Source organism: Macadamia integrifolia, chromosome 8 (genome assembly GCF_013358625.1).
Source record: "Macadamia integrifolia cultivar HAES 741 chromosome 8, SCU_Mint_v3, whole genome shotgun sequence".
Taxonomy (NCBI): Eukaryota; Viridiplantae; Streptophyta; class Magnoliopsida; order Proteales; family Proteaceae; genus Macadamia; species Macadamia integrifolia.
This window is the reverse complement of record NC_056564.1, coordinates 1,704,489-1,719,930: the sequence shown is the minus strand read 5'-3', so window position 1 is coordinate 1,719,930 and position 15,442 is coordinate 1,704,489. Positions and strand designations below refer to the sequence as shown.

The 15,442-nt window shown below is 37.1% G+C and overlaps 1 non-coding gene across 1 annotated transcript; it reads left to right on the top strand.

Moving 5' to 3' along the window:
* The first annotated feature begins 5,259 nt into the window (after nucleotides 1-5,259).
* LOC122087753 lies at nucleotides 5,260-5,366 on the top strand. The gene has a single exon (XR_006142828.1). It is a non-coding gene; the product is annotated as a small nucleolar RNA R71 (small nucleolar RNA).
* Nucleotides 5,367-15,442: the final 10,076 nt, after the last annotated feature.

The following is a 15,442-nucleotide window of genomic DNA, read 5'->3' as shown; positions in this document are numbered from 1 at the left end:
ACATATGGTCCAACACCATAAAACAGGGGTCTCTTATTTTTCAAAAGAAAGTCCCATCTCAAGACACAAGCTTGTTTCTTTCTTCTCAACAGGGTTTTTATACGTTCAAAATGGGTACCTTAGTCAAAACTTTTATTTTGCACATTAATGAAGCAACCGAATGGTATGATCATTAACCAAAAGCCAAAGTAGTATTTCATCCTTTAGCAAGCTCAAAAAAAAATAGAAAGAAAAACAAATAAAACAAAGTGAAAAAGCAGAAACTGATTTCCCTCCTCCACACTTAAGTCATGCAATATCCTCAATGCATGAAAAGAATTAAAAATGAAAACAATGCAAGGGGTCATACCTGATTAAAAGTTAGTCATCAATGTAAAGAGGTTCATGGAGATCCATGGCCTCTTCACTACCAGTAGTAGGAAACTCGAGGAACGGTTTCAAACGCTGACCATTAACTTTTGAAATTACCCCTGTTCCTGGGTTCAAAATCTCCACAGCCCAATGGGGATGTACATTATGGACAATAAATGGGCTATCCCATCGAAATCTAAACTTACCAGGGAAAAGATGCAATCAAGAGTTGTACAATAAGACTTTATCACCAATTGTAAAAGATTTACGCAGAATGTGCTTATCATGGAAAGCTTTGGTCTTTTCCTTATAAATCTTAGAACTTTCGTGGGCTTCCTTCTTAAGTTTCTCCAACTCAGATAGTTGGAGCCTATAATGAATTCTCACATCAGAAAAATCAAAGTTGAGCTTCTTGATAGCCCAAAAGGCCTTATGCTCCAACTCAACTGGTAAGTGACAAGCTTTTTTGTACACCAAACAGTAGGGAGACTGACCAAGATCGGTCTTGAATGCAGTCCGATGGGCTTATAAGGCATCAATGAGCTTAAGGGACCAATCCTTATGGTTAGGATTAACAGTTTTCTCCAATATTTGTTTGATCTGCCTATTAAACACCTCCACTTGGCCACTAGTTTGGGGATGATAAGGGGTAGATAACTTATAGGTGATCCCATACTTTTTCATTAGGGTTTCAAAAGATCGATTACAAAAATGAGTACCCCTATCACTAATTATTGCACGTGGTGCACCAAAGGGGAAAAAATTGTTCTCTTTTAGAAACTGGACCACCACTTTGTGGTCATTAGTTTTACAAGGTATGGCCTCTATCCATTTAGAAACATAATCAACACCTAAAAGTATGTACAAATTCCCAAAGGAATTAGGGAATGGTCCCATAAAGTTGATGCCCCATATATTAAAGATCTCAACTACCAAAATAGGATTGAGGGGCATCATGTTCCTCTTATTGATATGGCCAAAAGACTGGTAGGCAGGACAAACCTTGTAAAAATCAAAAGTATCTCTAAAAAGAGTGGGCCAATAAAATCCTCATTGGAGAACCTTTGTGACAATTTTCGTAGGTCTAAAGTGTCCACCACATGCATGATCATGATAAAAAGTGAGAATAGAATGTTGCTCATGATTAGGAACACATCGTCGGATAATCTGATCTTGACATATCTTAAACAAATAAAGATCATCCCAAAAAAAAGTGTTTAACTTGGGAATGAAATCTATATTTATCCTGGGTGGACTAGTGATCTGGAGTTACACCTGAAACTAAGAAGTTGACAATATCAGCAAACCATGGTTCACTGGACAATATAAATAATTGTTCATCTGAAAAGTTCTCATTGACTAGAGAATCGACAGTCAAGGAATTGGGAAGTCAGAATAAACGGTTTTCAACTCATTTTTTATCCCTAATTTCTAAATCAAACTCTTGCAAAAGTAAAACCCACCTAATGAGACGGGCTTTAGCATCCTTTTTCTGAACTAAGTATCTGAGAGCAAAATGATCAGTATACACCACCACATGTAAACCAACTAAGTAAGATCGAAACTTTTCTAATGCAAACACAACTGCTAAAAATTCTTTTTCAGTGGTTGTATAATTGAGTTGTGCATCATTTAAGGTCCTACTAGCATAGTAAATGACAGTGGGAAACTTATTAATCCTTTGACCCAAAATCGCTCCTATGGTAAAATCCGAAGCATCACACATCAGTTCAAAAGGTTCAATCCAAACAGGTGATTGAACAATGGGTGCATTAGTCAACTCCTTCTTAAGTTGTTTGAAGGATTCTAAGCAATCTTTAGAAAACTCAAAAGTTTGATCTTTGGCAAGTAATGAAGTGAGAGGTCGAGCTAACTGACTAAAGTTCTTAATAAACCTTCTGTAGAAGCCCGCATGCCCTAGAAAAGATCGGACATCCTTAACAGATTGAGGAAGTGGTAAACTATCAATTAAATCTACTTTGGCTCTATCTACCTTAATTCCCTCATTGGATATTACATGACCTAAAACAATACCAGATTTAACCATGAAATTGCATTTCTCCTAATTCAAAACCAAATTCTTAGATATGCACCTTTTCAAAACTAGAGAAAGATGATGAAGACATTCAGAATAGGAATTCTTATGAATTGAAAAGTCATCTATAAATACTTCTAAGAATTTTTTGACCATGCCAGAAAAGATACTCATTATGTATCGTTGGAACGTAGCAGAAGCATTGCAAAGCCCAAAGGGCATACGCTTGTAAGCAAATGTTCCATATAGGTATGTAAAAGTGGTCTTATGTTGGTCCCCTAAAGCAATTGGGATCTGGTTATAGCCAGAATATCCATCAAGAAAACAATAGTATTCATGTCCAGCTAACCTCTCTAACATTGGTCAATGAATGGCAATAGAAAGTGGTCCTTCCAGGTTACCACATTAAGTTTCCTGTAGTCTATGCACACTCTCCACCCTGATTGGACAGGGGTTGAAATTAGTTCATTATTGGCATTAGGAACTATAGTCACACCAGACTTCTTAGGCACTACGTGAACTGGGCTTACCCATTGGTTGTCAGAATTATGATAAATTATTTCATGATCCAAGCACTTTAGGATCTCTTTCTTAATGGCTTCCATCATCACTGGGTTAGCTTTTCTTTGGGGTTCCGTGGATGGTTTGGAATCCTCCATAAGATGTATATGATGTTGCATAATAGAAGGGCTTATACCCTTGATATTAGCCACGGTCCAACCTAGGGCTTCCTTATTATCTTTTAACACTTTAAGTAACTCCTCTTCCTGGCTAGAAGTCAAATTTGAAGAAATTGTTACAGGAAGAGTCTGGTCAGGCCCTAGGAAAGCATACCTTAAATTAGATGGCAATTCCTTAAGATCTAGCTTAGGGGGCTCAATTATGAAAGGTTTGAGAATGGAATTGGAAAGAGGTCCTAAGGGCTCCACAGGTGTGTAAAGACTCAAGACTTCAGAAAAAAAAAATTTCCTATCATCATCCAACTCATCCATACACTCTTGGAATTCTGAATCAAAATCAATATCAAAGTTGGTAACTAAGTCATCAGAAAAATCAAGAAAATCCTCAAACATATTGATCTCTTCTTCCATATGTGGTTGCTTGTCTATTCTAAACATGTTAAACTCAACAGTTTGGTTACCAAAAGATAATCTTAAGAAATCCTTTCAGCAGTTGATTAATGCATTACTGGTAGCCAAGAATGGTCTTCCTAGAATTATTGGGATCTCATCCTTGGTTGAGAAGGACTTGGTATCTAACACAATGAAATCAACAGGAAAAAGAAATTCCCCCACCTTTAGTAAGACATCCTCAACCATCCCTTTAGGAATCTTAATAGACCTATCTGCTAATTAAAGAGTAGTTCCAGTGATTTTCAATTCTTCCAATCCAACTTGCTTGTACACATGGTAAGGTAAAAGATTCACACTTACGCCAAGGTCAAGTAAGGCATGCTCAAAGTAGGTGTTGCCTATGACACAAGATATGGTAGGGCTCCCTGGATCCTTATACTTGGCTACTATAGGCTGAGTAATTATGGAACTAATGTTACCTGCCAAGAATGCCTTTTTGAGCACACTAGTGATATACTTGTGAGTACACAAATCTTTCAACACCTTTGCACAGGCGGGGATCTGGGACATGGCATCCAAAAGAGGGATGTTCACTTCTACCTTTTTGAAGACTTCTAAAATTTTATCCATGGAAGTAGTCTTCTTTTTGTGTACAAGAGATTAGGAAATGGGATAGGATGAACATAAGGACTGTTAGGGATTTACCCTTTTTCAGAAGATTCATTTTTGGTTTCCTCAACCAAATCATCTTTAGTTTCAAAAGAATCTTTAGGTTCATCAGACGAACCTGGAACAAGTGGCACACTTGTGTCCTCAACTGAAGGAGAGTTAACAGGAGTAATAGATGGGAAAGATTTAGGAACGCACTTTTGGTACTCTCTACCACTCCTAAGGGCATGAACAACATTACATTGGTTAGAGGGCCCTTGTTGGGTCTGACCTTGTACTATATTTAGTGATGCATTTGTTGGTGTTTGTGAACTAACAAGCTGATGATGCCTAGGGTTAGGCTCTGGTTGACTGAGTAAAGTTCATTTCTCCCTCTCACGCATAATTGAGACAACTTGAGTGAGTTCTCTGATAAGATTTTGATGGTTTGTCATGAGGAGGGCCATATTTTTTTTTCAAGTCACTTATTCTACTTGCCTCTCTAGTGTTGGTAAACCTAGGGGGTTGCTGATAAGATGATAGGAGAGGGGCCATAGGAAAACTAGCCTGAGGTCCTACAGTTAACCTAGGAAAAGTATTTTGGGAAAAAGATTATTGTGCAAAGGGTGGCCTTTGGAGTCTAGGTTGACCTTGATTATGAAAATTGGAAGGCCCTGCTTGGTTGCCCTGATTCCAAGAGAAATTTAAGTGATTTCTCCATTCTGGATTGTAGGTGTTACTATATGGATTATTCTGGTATAAGGCATAACACTATCATTAGAAGTGCCCTCAGAGGTGTTGAGGCATTCTTCTATGACATGTCCAAGGGACTGGCACCAAGCACAAATCTTAGCCAAATTGACTGATGATGGCTCTCTAAGAACAATAGCCTCAATTCTCTTGATTAGGCTATCCAAATAGGCTTCCTTGGCTACTATCCCATCCACAAAATATTATTTTTCTCCTATGTTTCTTTCACTCTCTTGGGTTGATTCCCACTCATGGGTTTTGTCAGCTAAGTCAAGTAAGAATTCCCATGTCTTTTCTTCATCTGTAAAGGATGTGAATCCCTCAGGGCACATAGACTCTATCATTTGTTTAGTTGGATAATCAATATCCTCATAAATTATTTGACATAAATGCCATAAGTCTAGGCCATGGTGACGGCATTCTTAGAGTAGATCCTTAAATCTCTCCATAAGTTTGGAAAATGACTCACTAGGTTTTTGCCTAAACTGAAGGATATCACTTCTAAGTTTATTGGTCTTGTGAGTTGGGAAAAACTTCTTAAGAAAGACAACTATGAACTGCTCCCATGAGGTAATGAAATTTGTGGGTAACTCCTACAACCACTTCTTAGTTTGGTCTTTTAATGCAAAAGTGATAAACCTAAGCTTAACAGCATCATCAGAAAGCTGTTGGATCTTAAGTAGAACACATACCTCTTCAAATTCCCTTAGAAATAGGTATGCATCTCAGAGGTCACCCCATGGAATGGGGCAACATAGTGATGTATTGAGATTTGAGTTCAAAATTATTGCCCTAGGCTTGTGGTAAAACTATGCAGGAAGGTTGGGTTGTTCTAGCAGGCTAGAACCTATCTTTTAGAGATTTAGGTGAAGAGTTTTGATGTTGGTCTCCCATATTGAAAGGTTTTAAAGAGAGAAAATGTATAGGGTTACTACTTGTTGGATCTATTCTTTCTAACCGATTCTTAGTATTAGGTACCCACCTAACACTCATGCAAAAGAAAACTATCCATAACTAGAGTAAGACAAGCACAAAAGAATGGATAGAAAAACATTTTTTTTAATGATTTTTTTATTTTTTTATTTTTTTATTTTTTTTTATTTTTTATTTTTTTGGCTTTTTGGGAGCTTACCGGCAGGGATCCGGGGTTGCTCAGGTCAATTCCTGAGGTACTGCTATAGAGCGAAACCTATCTTTATCATACTATGAGGCATGGAGATCTCCACCGATACAACTATTATTGCAAGTTGTTCTTCTTAGGAATTTAATAAAAGAAAAGGAAAAACAAAACAAAGCAAACAAAGCACTCCGATTTACCAAAAGAAAGTGAAAAATAATATGGAACTGTCTCCCCGGCAACGGTGTAAAAAACTTGTTTGAGATTTTAAAATGTAACCGCAAGCATACGGATCAGTGTAGCTACAGGTCAAACACAGGGAGAGCAATCACTTTATTTATTTTTTCTTTTGATAATGCGAAAGTGAACTGATTAATGGTTGTGATCTAATTCTAATTACCGTCCTAAACATATGTATCTAAAATAACGTCCTAACCATTCGTCATCTAAGAATTTAAAGACACAAGCCACGCAATTAAAATTAAATAAATAAACAACTGAAAATAAACAACCCACGCAATTAAAAATAAAAACAATAAAGGAAAAAAATATTGAAATAAAAATAAAGTAAAAGAAAGGGGATAAAGCTAGAGAGAGACTCACAAGTAGGTTTCTCTACTTAGCCTGAGGGATGCATCATAATATGAGCTTCCCTACTTGACCAGAGAGTCACTCTTACAAGGGTTACTCTACTTGGCTTTAAGGAAAGGGAGACAATTAAAATAAAAGCAATAAATTAATGGTTCTATGGCTAGGAGGGGCAAAGCCAACACATACACTAGCAATGAACCTTGGGGGAAAGGGATAGAAATAATGTAACGACTGAAATTAAAATCCTAAATTAAGAAAGAAAGGTTAGTCAGAAGAGGGAATGAGAGGGGGGAGAGAAGACTACTGAATGAGCCTACTTACTTGAACTTCAACCCTTGAACTAAAAACTTGATCGATTTAAAATACTACCAGTATTAAAAACCAGATCTGAAATAAACCAAATCTAAAATTTCTAGTACTAGAGAAAACAAACCTGAAGAAAAAAATAAATTGAACTTGAAAGACATGCTTCATAGCTTGTTCTTGTCACCTAGAACTAAGCCTAAAACTAAAACTTGAAAATTACAACTTGAATTGCTTAAATAATAAAAATAAAAGACTGAATCAAAAACAAAAGTGCTTGCATTAATTGAATAAAAAGAACTTAAAAAAGTATTTAAAGCATATACCTAAAACTAGAGTTAGAGAAAGAGAAAACTAGAGAAAGAGATAGAGCAACTAAAAAAAAAACCCTAGAAGAAGAATGAATTGTCCACCCTCCTCTTACATGAGTTGTATTTATGGGAAATGGGGAGGTAGGGTAACAAATTTCTCTTTCCTAAAAGGGAGAAACCCACAATTGGTAGTGAGATCTTTTGAGACCAAAAGTGCTAAGGTGGAGGAGAGAGAAGAGAGAAATAAACTTGGAGAAATTTCTTATAATTTTTTTTGCTTATTTTCTTTTTTCTTTTTTTTTTTTTATTTATTTGTCTCTTCTTTTTCTCCCTCCAAGGGATGATTTTCCTTCATGCTTTGTGTGATTTGGACAATCTTTTGGTGATGATGTGGAGGAGAGAGAAGATATGGACAAGATTTATTTCTCTCCTTTTTTTTTCCTTTTTTTTTTCTCTTCTTGCGCAAGAAACCCCTCCCACAATTTTCTTTGCTTCTAATTTGATGTAGAAATGCCCTTCATACCCTTAGTGCTTTAAGTGAGTGAAGTGTAGGAAATATTCAATAAAATTCTCAAAAAAAAAAAAAAACCATGAGATTCAAACTTGAGACCTCCTGATGAGCAAGGGAATTTTACACACCATAGCTCACCAACTACACTAGGTAGTTGTTGTTGGAGATATATAATGCCTGATAATGCTTAAAGTCTTTAAAATACAAAACCTACAAAAAGAGAGTAAAACCCAAGGTAGCTCCATTCTAAATATATAAAATGCATATTTTATTACCCCAAATTTCACACATAAATGTGCTCATCACCTTTGTGTATTCGTAAGTTCGAGCATTGCTTGAACTTACTTAGTGTTGATCATATTTGAGTTCAACCCTTTGGAGGGCTATTAGAGAAAATGAAGATATTAGCTATATGTTTATTTGTTGGAGGAGAATTCAAGCCAAGGTGGAGATTTGTTAAAATTGTCTCAAATTCTTAACCCATTTTGAAGATTGACCCGATCTGATATATTTTGATGGTGACTCGAATGAAAATTTTTTTGAGATCTATGATGGAAGCAGAGGGGTATGATTCGATCGGATTGACCCGATGGGTTGACCTGTAACTTGAAGTACATATAATGTACTATTGCTTATTGAGAAGAACATTGTATTATGGGGTTTTTTGAGCTAGGGTTTCAAGGCAAGTTCTCTCACCGCTGCTTGGGTGTAGTCTCTCTTCTGCATAGTGAAACATCTTCTTCTTTATTCGAGGACGTAGCACACCACCCTAGTGTGTGAACCTCGTTAAATCTCTGTGTCGTGCGGATCTATTGTCTCTTTATTTTTCGTATTTCTTGATGTTTGATCAAACACCTACTTTCTAAACCCCGTCTAATTATCCGATTGGTTCGGTTTGGTCATGTAGGATCTAAACCGATCGAATTGAGTCACCCTATGGAATATGGTAGAAAGGTTGACCTTGAAATCGGGATGGCCAGACGAGTCTGATTTAGTGCCTAGTGAAGTCTGCGTGCCCAAGCCGTGCACTTGCACGTATCACAAGGCCATGTATGGATAATAAAGGTACGTAGCCATATTTTATGACGAGTACGTATTTTAAATCATATACCGGGAATGAAATACGTGTCGAGAGCCGAGCCCCTTTAAAATTCCAATTATTTGGCTAAGTATCGACTAATTGGTGGGTGGTCATAGATGGGTCAGACCCACCTGTGTGACCTACCAGTCTGGTCATTAGATATTTTTAACCTAGGTATAAATGGCAATTAATGCCTTTCTTTTTCTTCATTTAATGTTTTACACGATGGGTGAGAAAAATAAAGAAGAGAGAGAAAAGAAAGAAAGAGAAGGGAAGAAGAAGGAAGAAAAAGGGAAGGAGATGCTCATTGTGCGATGCCGAGGTTAGATCTTTTGATTTCGGCACCGGAATAGTGATCCTCATCTCGAGATCTAGGATTTGAGGTGAGTAAAGGCAATATTTCTTAAACCCTTAAGAAACCCTAAGTGAAACCCCATGATTCGGGTAGAAATCCTTTAGATCTTGTTAATCCCACTTGAGAATATGAATATAAGGTTTAATGAAAGACCTACAAGTTGTTTTGAAGGTTTTAGAGGAAGAAATCGTAAGATTTGAAAATTATTTGGTGATTTCTTGAGCTAGAGAAGAGATTTGGGGTTTTTGAAAGTGTTATTGAACAAAGAGGTAAGATCCATACTTAAGACTTTGAATCGACCCTAGATCTAGGTTAGAATCACAATATACGACCTTAGATGTGTGAAAAATGTGATTGAATCGACCCCTTATGGTTTCCCTAAGATGGGATGAAGAATGGAGGTAAATAGTAAAATTTCAATTCTGATTGGTGGGTGCCCTAGAAGTGGTTGGACCCATCAATCCAGAGCCCGCCTATCCTGGTTGGGCTTCTGGATCCACCGATGAGTAAGGACTGGTGGGCACCTGGCCCGTTAGACCAAGCAAATCCCCTAGGTCAAGCGAAGGGCAAGGATAGGTGGGCCAGGGTTGACCTACCACTCAGACCCATTGGGTTCCGATTGGGCCCAAATTTGTCAGGCAACCTTCTATAGTGATTTTAAACACATTGGGATCATCGTACCTTGTTGGTTATAAACCTAAATTAGAGATATGTTAAACTCAACTTTTTATGATAGGTTTTGCTATAAACTCACGTCACCACATGCCAGATCTTCCTTGTACCAAGGGTGAACATTGTACATATATAGGTAAGTGGGAAGAGAGCGTTGATTTTATTTTTAGAGTGTTTTTCATCATTCCATTATTGTTATAGACTAGCCATGTCATCACTATATTATTGTGTGTAGACTAGCCATGTCATCACTATATTGTTGTGTGTAGACTAGACTAGTCATTCACAAATGCCATTTGCATGCATTGTCTTGTGCATTATGAAATTCATTTATGATTCGTTATATTGTGACTTTAATTGATAAATGTTTATCCTTACTTTGAGATATGAGATGGATGATTTTAAATTATTAAATGTGATACATTGCTAAACTAGATGTCGTAGATGGCTTGAAAACGAATGCATTGGTGGCCCGTGGAATGGGACGTGGTGGCACTATATAGTCGTACGATCTCATATAAGAGCATGAGGTTAGGAATGACATATCCCTGTGCTACGACCCTTCCCAGTAGGGGTTTAGGTGTTGGGTAAATCACTGGGGGGAAGCCCGAGGTTGTGTACCAACAGTGGCGGTTAGAAGTACGTCTGACCGATCACTAGGACGGTCGGTAACTTTGTGATATAATCAGAGGACCAATCGTACTACTTTTACTTTAATGTAGAGCAAAACCCATTTTACTTTAATGTATGGCAAAGCCCATTTTATTTTAATGCAGGGTAAGACCCATTTTACTTTAATGTTGCTGAGGAACAATAATTTACTATTTCGGTACCCACGGCTAGCCTTCTCCGACAACCCTATGGACATATCACAGGATGGAGTTTACGACTCATACCCGGGGCATACGTGCACTGTAATTGTGAGTAGCACATAACCTATGACTTAGAAATGTTACTTAGGTGATCTAGATTATTAAAAATGGACTTGCATACATATAGGCTCATTTGTATTGCGCTAGTGAACTCATCCCATGTGCACACCCTTTTTTTTTTATGATCTTGCAGGTTATCCGGCTGAAGAGGTAGAGCTGGGACCCACTATGGAGTTTTTAGCTGAAGACTAGTGGGTCTTTGAAGATCTTGGGATGTTGCGGGACAGCAACATTGATACCTATCTAGGATTTTTTTTTTTATTTTGTGATGTTACCTATTTTGTGCTCTAGATGTTTAAATTGTATTTCTTGTGTATATATCACGCCTACAGGGCCACATGTAAATGTATTATATAATACAATTTGGGTATCAAGAGTATTGGGGTATTTACAGGTATATACATATAAGACTTCCGTTGAAATACATAATTTATTTTCTTTAGTTATGTATATGCTGTGTAGTGGCTACTGCATCAAATGATCCTTGCAGGTTTTGGATTAACAGGTGTTAACCTGGTCACCGGTCCGGTTCTGTGTGAATGGGATGTGACAAAAAGTGCATTTACTCAACTTAGCAAACAAGGAGTATAGCTTAAAGCATTGGAGAACACTTTGTAAGTGTGCTACATGGTCTGTCAAACAATAAACTAGGATATTATCAAAGAATATGATAACAAACTTCCTCAAGAATGGTTGAAAATTTTGATTCATGGTTGATTGAAAGGTGGATGGAGCATTATTGAGGCCAAAAGGCATCACTAAAAATTCATAATACACATGATGTGTCCAAAAGGCTATTTTAGGAACATCATCTGTGTGCATTCTTACTTGATGGTAGCTAGCCCTTAAATTCAACTTGGAGAAAATGGTTGCCCCATGTAACTCATCCAGTAACTCATCCACAGTATGGATAGGAAATCTGTTTTCTATTATGACAGCATTAAAGCCTCTGTAATCAACACAAAATCTCCAACTTCCATCCTTCTTTTTTACCAAAAGTACAAGTGAACTATAAGGCTTGTGGTAGGCTGTATAACCCCAGCATTTAGCATTTCCTTTGCAAGTTTCTCTATCTGATTTTTCTGGAAATGAGGGTACCTATAAGGCTTAATATTTAGTGGTTTAACCCCTGGTTCCAACAAAATTCTGTGGTCTGTGGGTTTAGAAGGAGGAAGTGTCGATGGTTCCGAAAATACCTCTTGGTATTGCTGCAGAATTGTTTGGATGGCAGGATCCAAATTTGTTTGTAGTGAATCTTGTTGATGGTCACTCACTGTTGTATAGGCCATTAATGTGAACTATAATGACATTCCTCCATTATCAGTTAGCCGCTTTAGCTAATGAAGTGTAATATAATCAGGTTAAGACTCTTGATCCCCTTGTAAATGAATTCTTCTTCTTTGCCATTGGAATTCCATAGTAAGCTTTGCATAATCTGTTGTAATTGGTCCCAACATTTGTAACCATTGAACTCCTAAAATAACATTGCCTCCTTGTAAAGATATGATGAAGAAATCTGTAGAGAAGATGTGCTGCTGTAGTGATAGTGTAACATCCTTGCGCATCCCCATGCAAGAGATACTCTCCATTCCCAACTTGGACCTTAAAATGTCTAGAAGGGGTAATAGTGAGTTCAAGGAATTTTGCAACTCTTTTTTGAATGAAATTATGGGTACTTCCCCCATATATCAGTATCTGCATCCTCTTTTTTTTAATGATGCCTTGCAATCTGAAAGTCTTAGGCGTAGAATGACCCATTAAAGCATGCAAACTTATGGCAGGACTTGGGTCACTAAAATCATAGTAATCAATAGATTCTTCAATATCATCTATAGGCTGTAATGCATCACTGTCTTACCCTTTTAATAACAACAGGGCCATTTGGTTCTTACATTTATGCCTAGGGTGGTATTTTTCTTCACAATTGAAACATAAACCTTTTTCCCTCTTTGTTGAATTTCAGCTGGTGAGAGCCTTTTAATGGGAAGTTTGTTAGTACTCATAGTGGTTGGAAGTAATCGCTTTGGACCCAGAATAGAGCTCTGAATCCCAGGTTTTGGCACCTAATTTCTTCCAGCATGCTTAATTTCATTCAATATGTCTTCTTGTAACCTTGCAAGCCCAATAGCCTGATGCAAACTAATGGGTTGGTGAGCTATTGCTTCCCTTCTAATTTCTGGTTTAAGGCCTGATATGAAGCAACTTTCAAGAATGGTTCTGACAATCCATAAACTCTACTAGATAATTCCTCAAACTAAGTTTAGTATTCGGTCAATTTGGTAAGTGCACCTTGTGGGTTATCATAAGCAGAAGGTCCAAAACGAAAATTGAGAGCAATCTCAAATTCAGCCCATGTTCTTAATTGTCTATTATGAAAAATCCATTGAAACCAATGTTAGATGCAGGACCCTCCATATGAAATGATACCATTGTGAGCTTTTGATTCTCTGGTGTTTGGTGAAATGAGAAAAAATGACTAACCTTGAAGAGCCACTCAGTTGGATCTCCGCCACTAAATCGAGGAAAATCTAATTTGATTGCTTTGAAAGGAGATGCTGAAGAAGTTACTTGTTGCATGTCTCCAGATATGGGTGGACTTTGCTCCAGGTTGTGAGATGAGGACCCTCTAGAAGCTTCAAATTCAGTGGATAATCTCTCCAATTTGTATTGCATTGGAACCAAGATTGCCATGAATTCGTTTTGCATCTGCTTCTGCATATTGGTCATCTGTGCAGAAATCTTTTCTAAGGTTAGCTCTGACTGTCTTCCTCGAGTTCCATCAGCCATACTTGTTGGAAAAAACCCAATCGCATAGCAAAACGGATCGGATTGGGATCTCTTGCATTCGAATTCACTGTACAAAAATTAATCACATGAAAATGAAATGGTTTGCCTTGGAACCGCAATTGAAGTTCTTCTTCCAAATAATAGTTCTTCCACACTTGAACAACCGTAGGGATCGATCTCGACACTTTGAAACTATGATTCACATTCAATTGGAGAAGAACAATCCATCATCAAAATTCTCATTCACACACACTCACTCACAAATGAGAGAAGGAAGGGAGAGAGAAAACATGGGAGAGAAGAGAGAAAGTTATAATAAAAAAGAAAAAAAACTAAATATCTCTCTCTCTTATCCCTTATATAATAAAACTTGTTTTAGGGTTTTCTCTTTTGGTCAAATCTTTGTTTTCTAAACAAAGAAAGCCAAATCTTGGTGGTGGAGAATAATTTCCAAATTGAACAGCTTCTTTGCTTCTAAAATGGGAAGAGGTAGAATCTAAAAGGAATTGTTATCTTTCTTATTATGGGTGACAAATATATTCAAATTATATTTTATCCATTACCATAAATAAAAAGATAGTTAACCATTTAACTTTTTAATTTACACATAAGACCTTTCACTTTTCCAATATCCCATAATGAGCCATAGGGTATGTAATTTGATATTGTCTAACCCCAACTCATTGTACATGTCTATTTCAGAGACTCTGTGAACATGATTGGACGTCGAAAAAAATAAAATTTAATAAATAAAATATTATTTTTATATTAAAAATAGTTTTGTAAACAATTTACAAAAACGACATTGGTACCAAATTTCTGTCCGATCAAGTACAGACATTCTCTCTCCTTGATATTTTCCAATTAAGGGTAGTGGATCTCATGTTGACGATCTCTCTCATTAACAATGTGGGGTCATGTGTTCAGCATACCAATATATAGTCCGTTGGATGTCAACCATTGGTTTACCAAAACACGTGATACAACACTGCAACAAATAAGATCTCTCAAGTCAAATGTCAAGTGACGGGTACGAATCTCGTTATCATACAATTGGTAGTAATACATGCGAGATTCTTACCAGATTCTTTTCTATACACACACAGTAAGTGTACTTACATTTATGTATCAGAATCACATCCCTGGTGACATACAATGTAATGACAATGTGAACAGGATGTCTGGTCCTATCCCTAGCCGAGAATAATTTTTGGTGAAAATCCATAGAATAACTTACAAGCCCAATAAATAAATGACATGCATAAATGAAATTAAACAATCTTATTAACAAATCGGGTTTGATGGACATACATATCCAACAATGCTAGGCAGCTCAATGGAAGCACCAAATGATACAACTCAAGCCTTCTCTGCTCTTGATTCGAGTTCAAGAACTGAAAACTCCATAAATTTCAGAGATAAGAAGAAGAATAAGAAAAGAAAACAAGAAAGAAGCAAACGAGATAATTTTTCATTACCCTATGGAAGATTACACTTAGCTATTTAAAGGGCTTAGCTGTCTAAATCTGTTACAGCACAACATAATTAGTTACAACAAATCAATCAATTAACGCAACTAGTTAACCCCTTTTCTAACTAATCTTCAATTGGGTTAACCCACCTTAAGTTTTAAAATCTCTCAGCCAGTTGGGTTTCCAAATGCTACTCTTAGGCCTAGAATCTTCAATATTTTCATCCCCATGTGCAATATGCTTCTTACCAATATCACATTGCCTTTAGCTGAAAAACCTATACTCCCTCCACTGTTGTGGCGTGATTTCCTCTGCCCTTGTGGATTGATTCCCTCCGCCGTTGTGGCGTGATTTGTCCATCCCAGTGGCATGTAAGCTTTTAGTTTTTTACCCTTTATTTTCCTTATGCATGAGCCTTCATGGTTCTGGATTGTTCTCCAAGCAACAACGGTG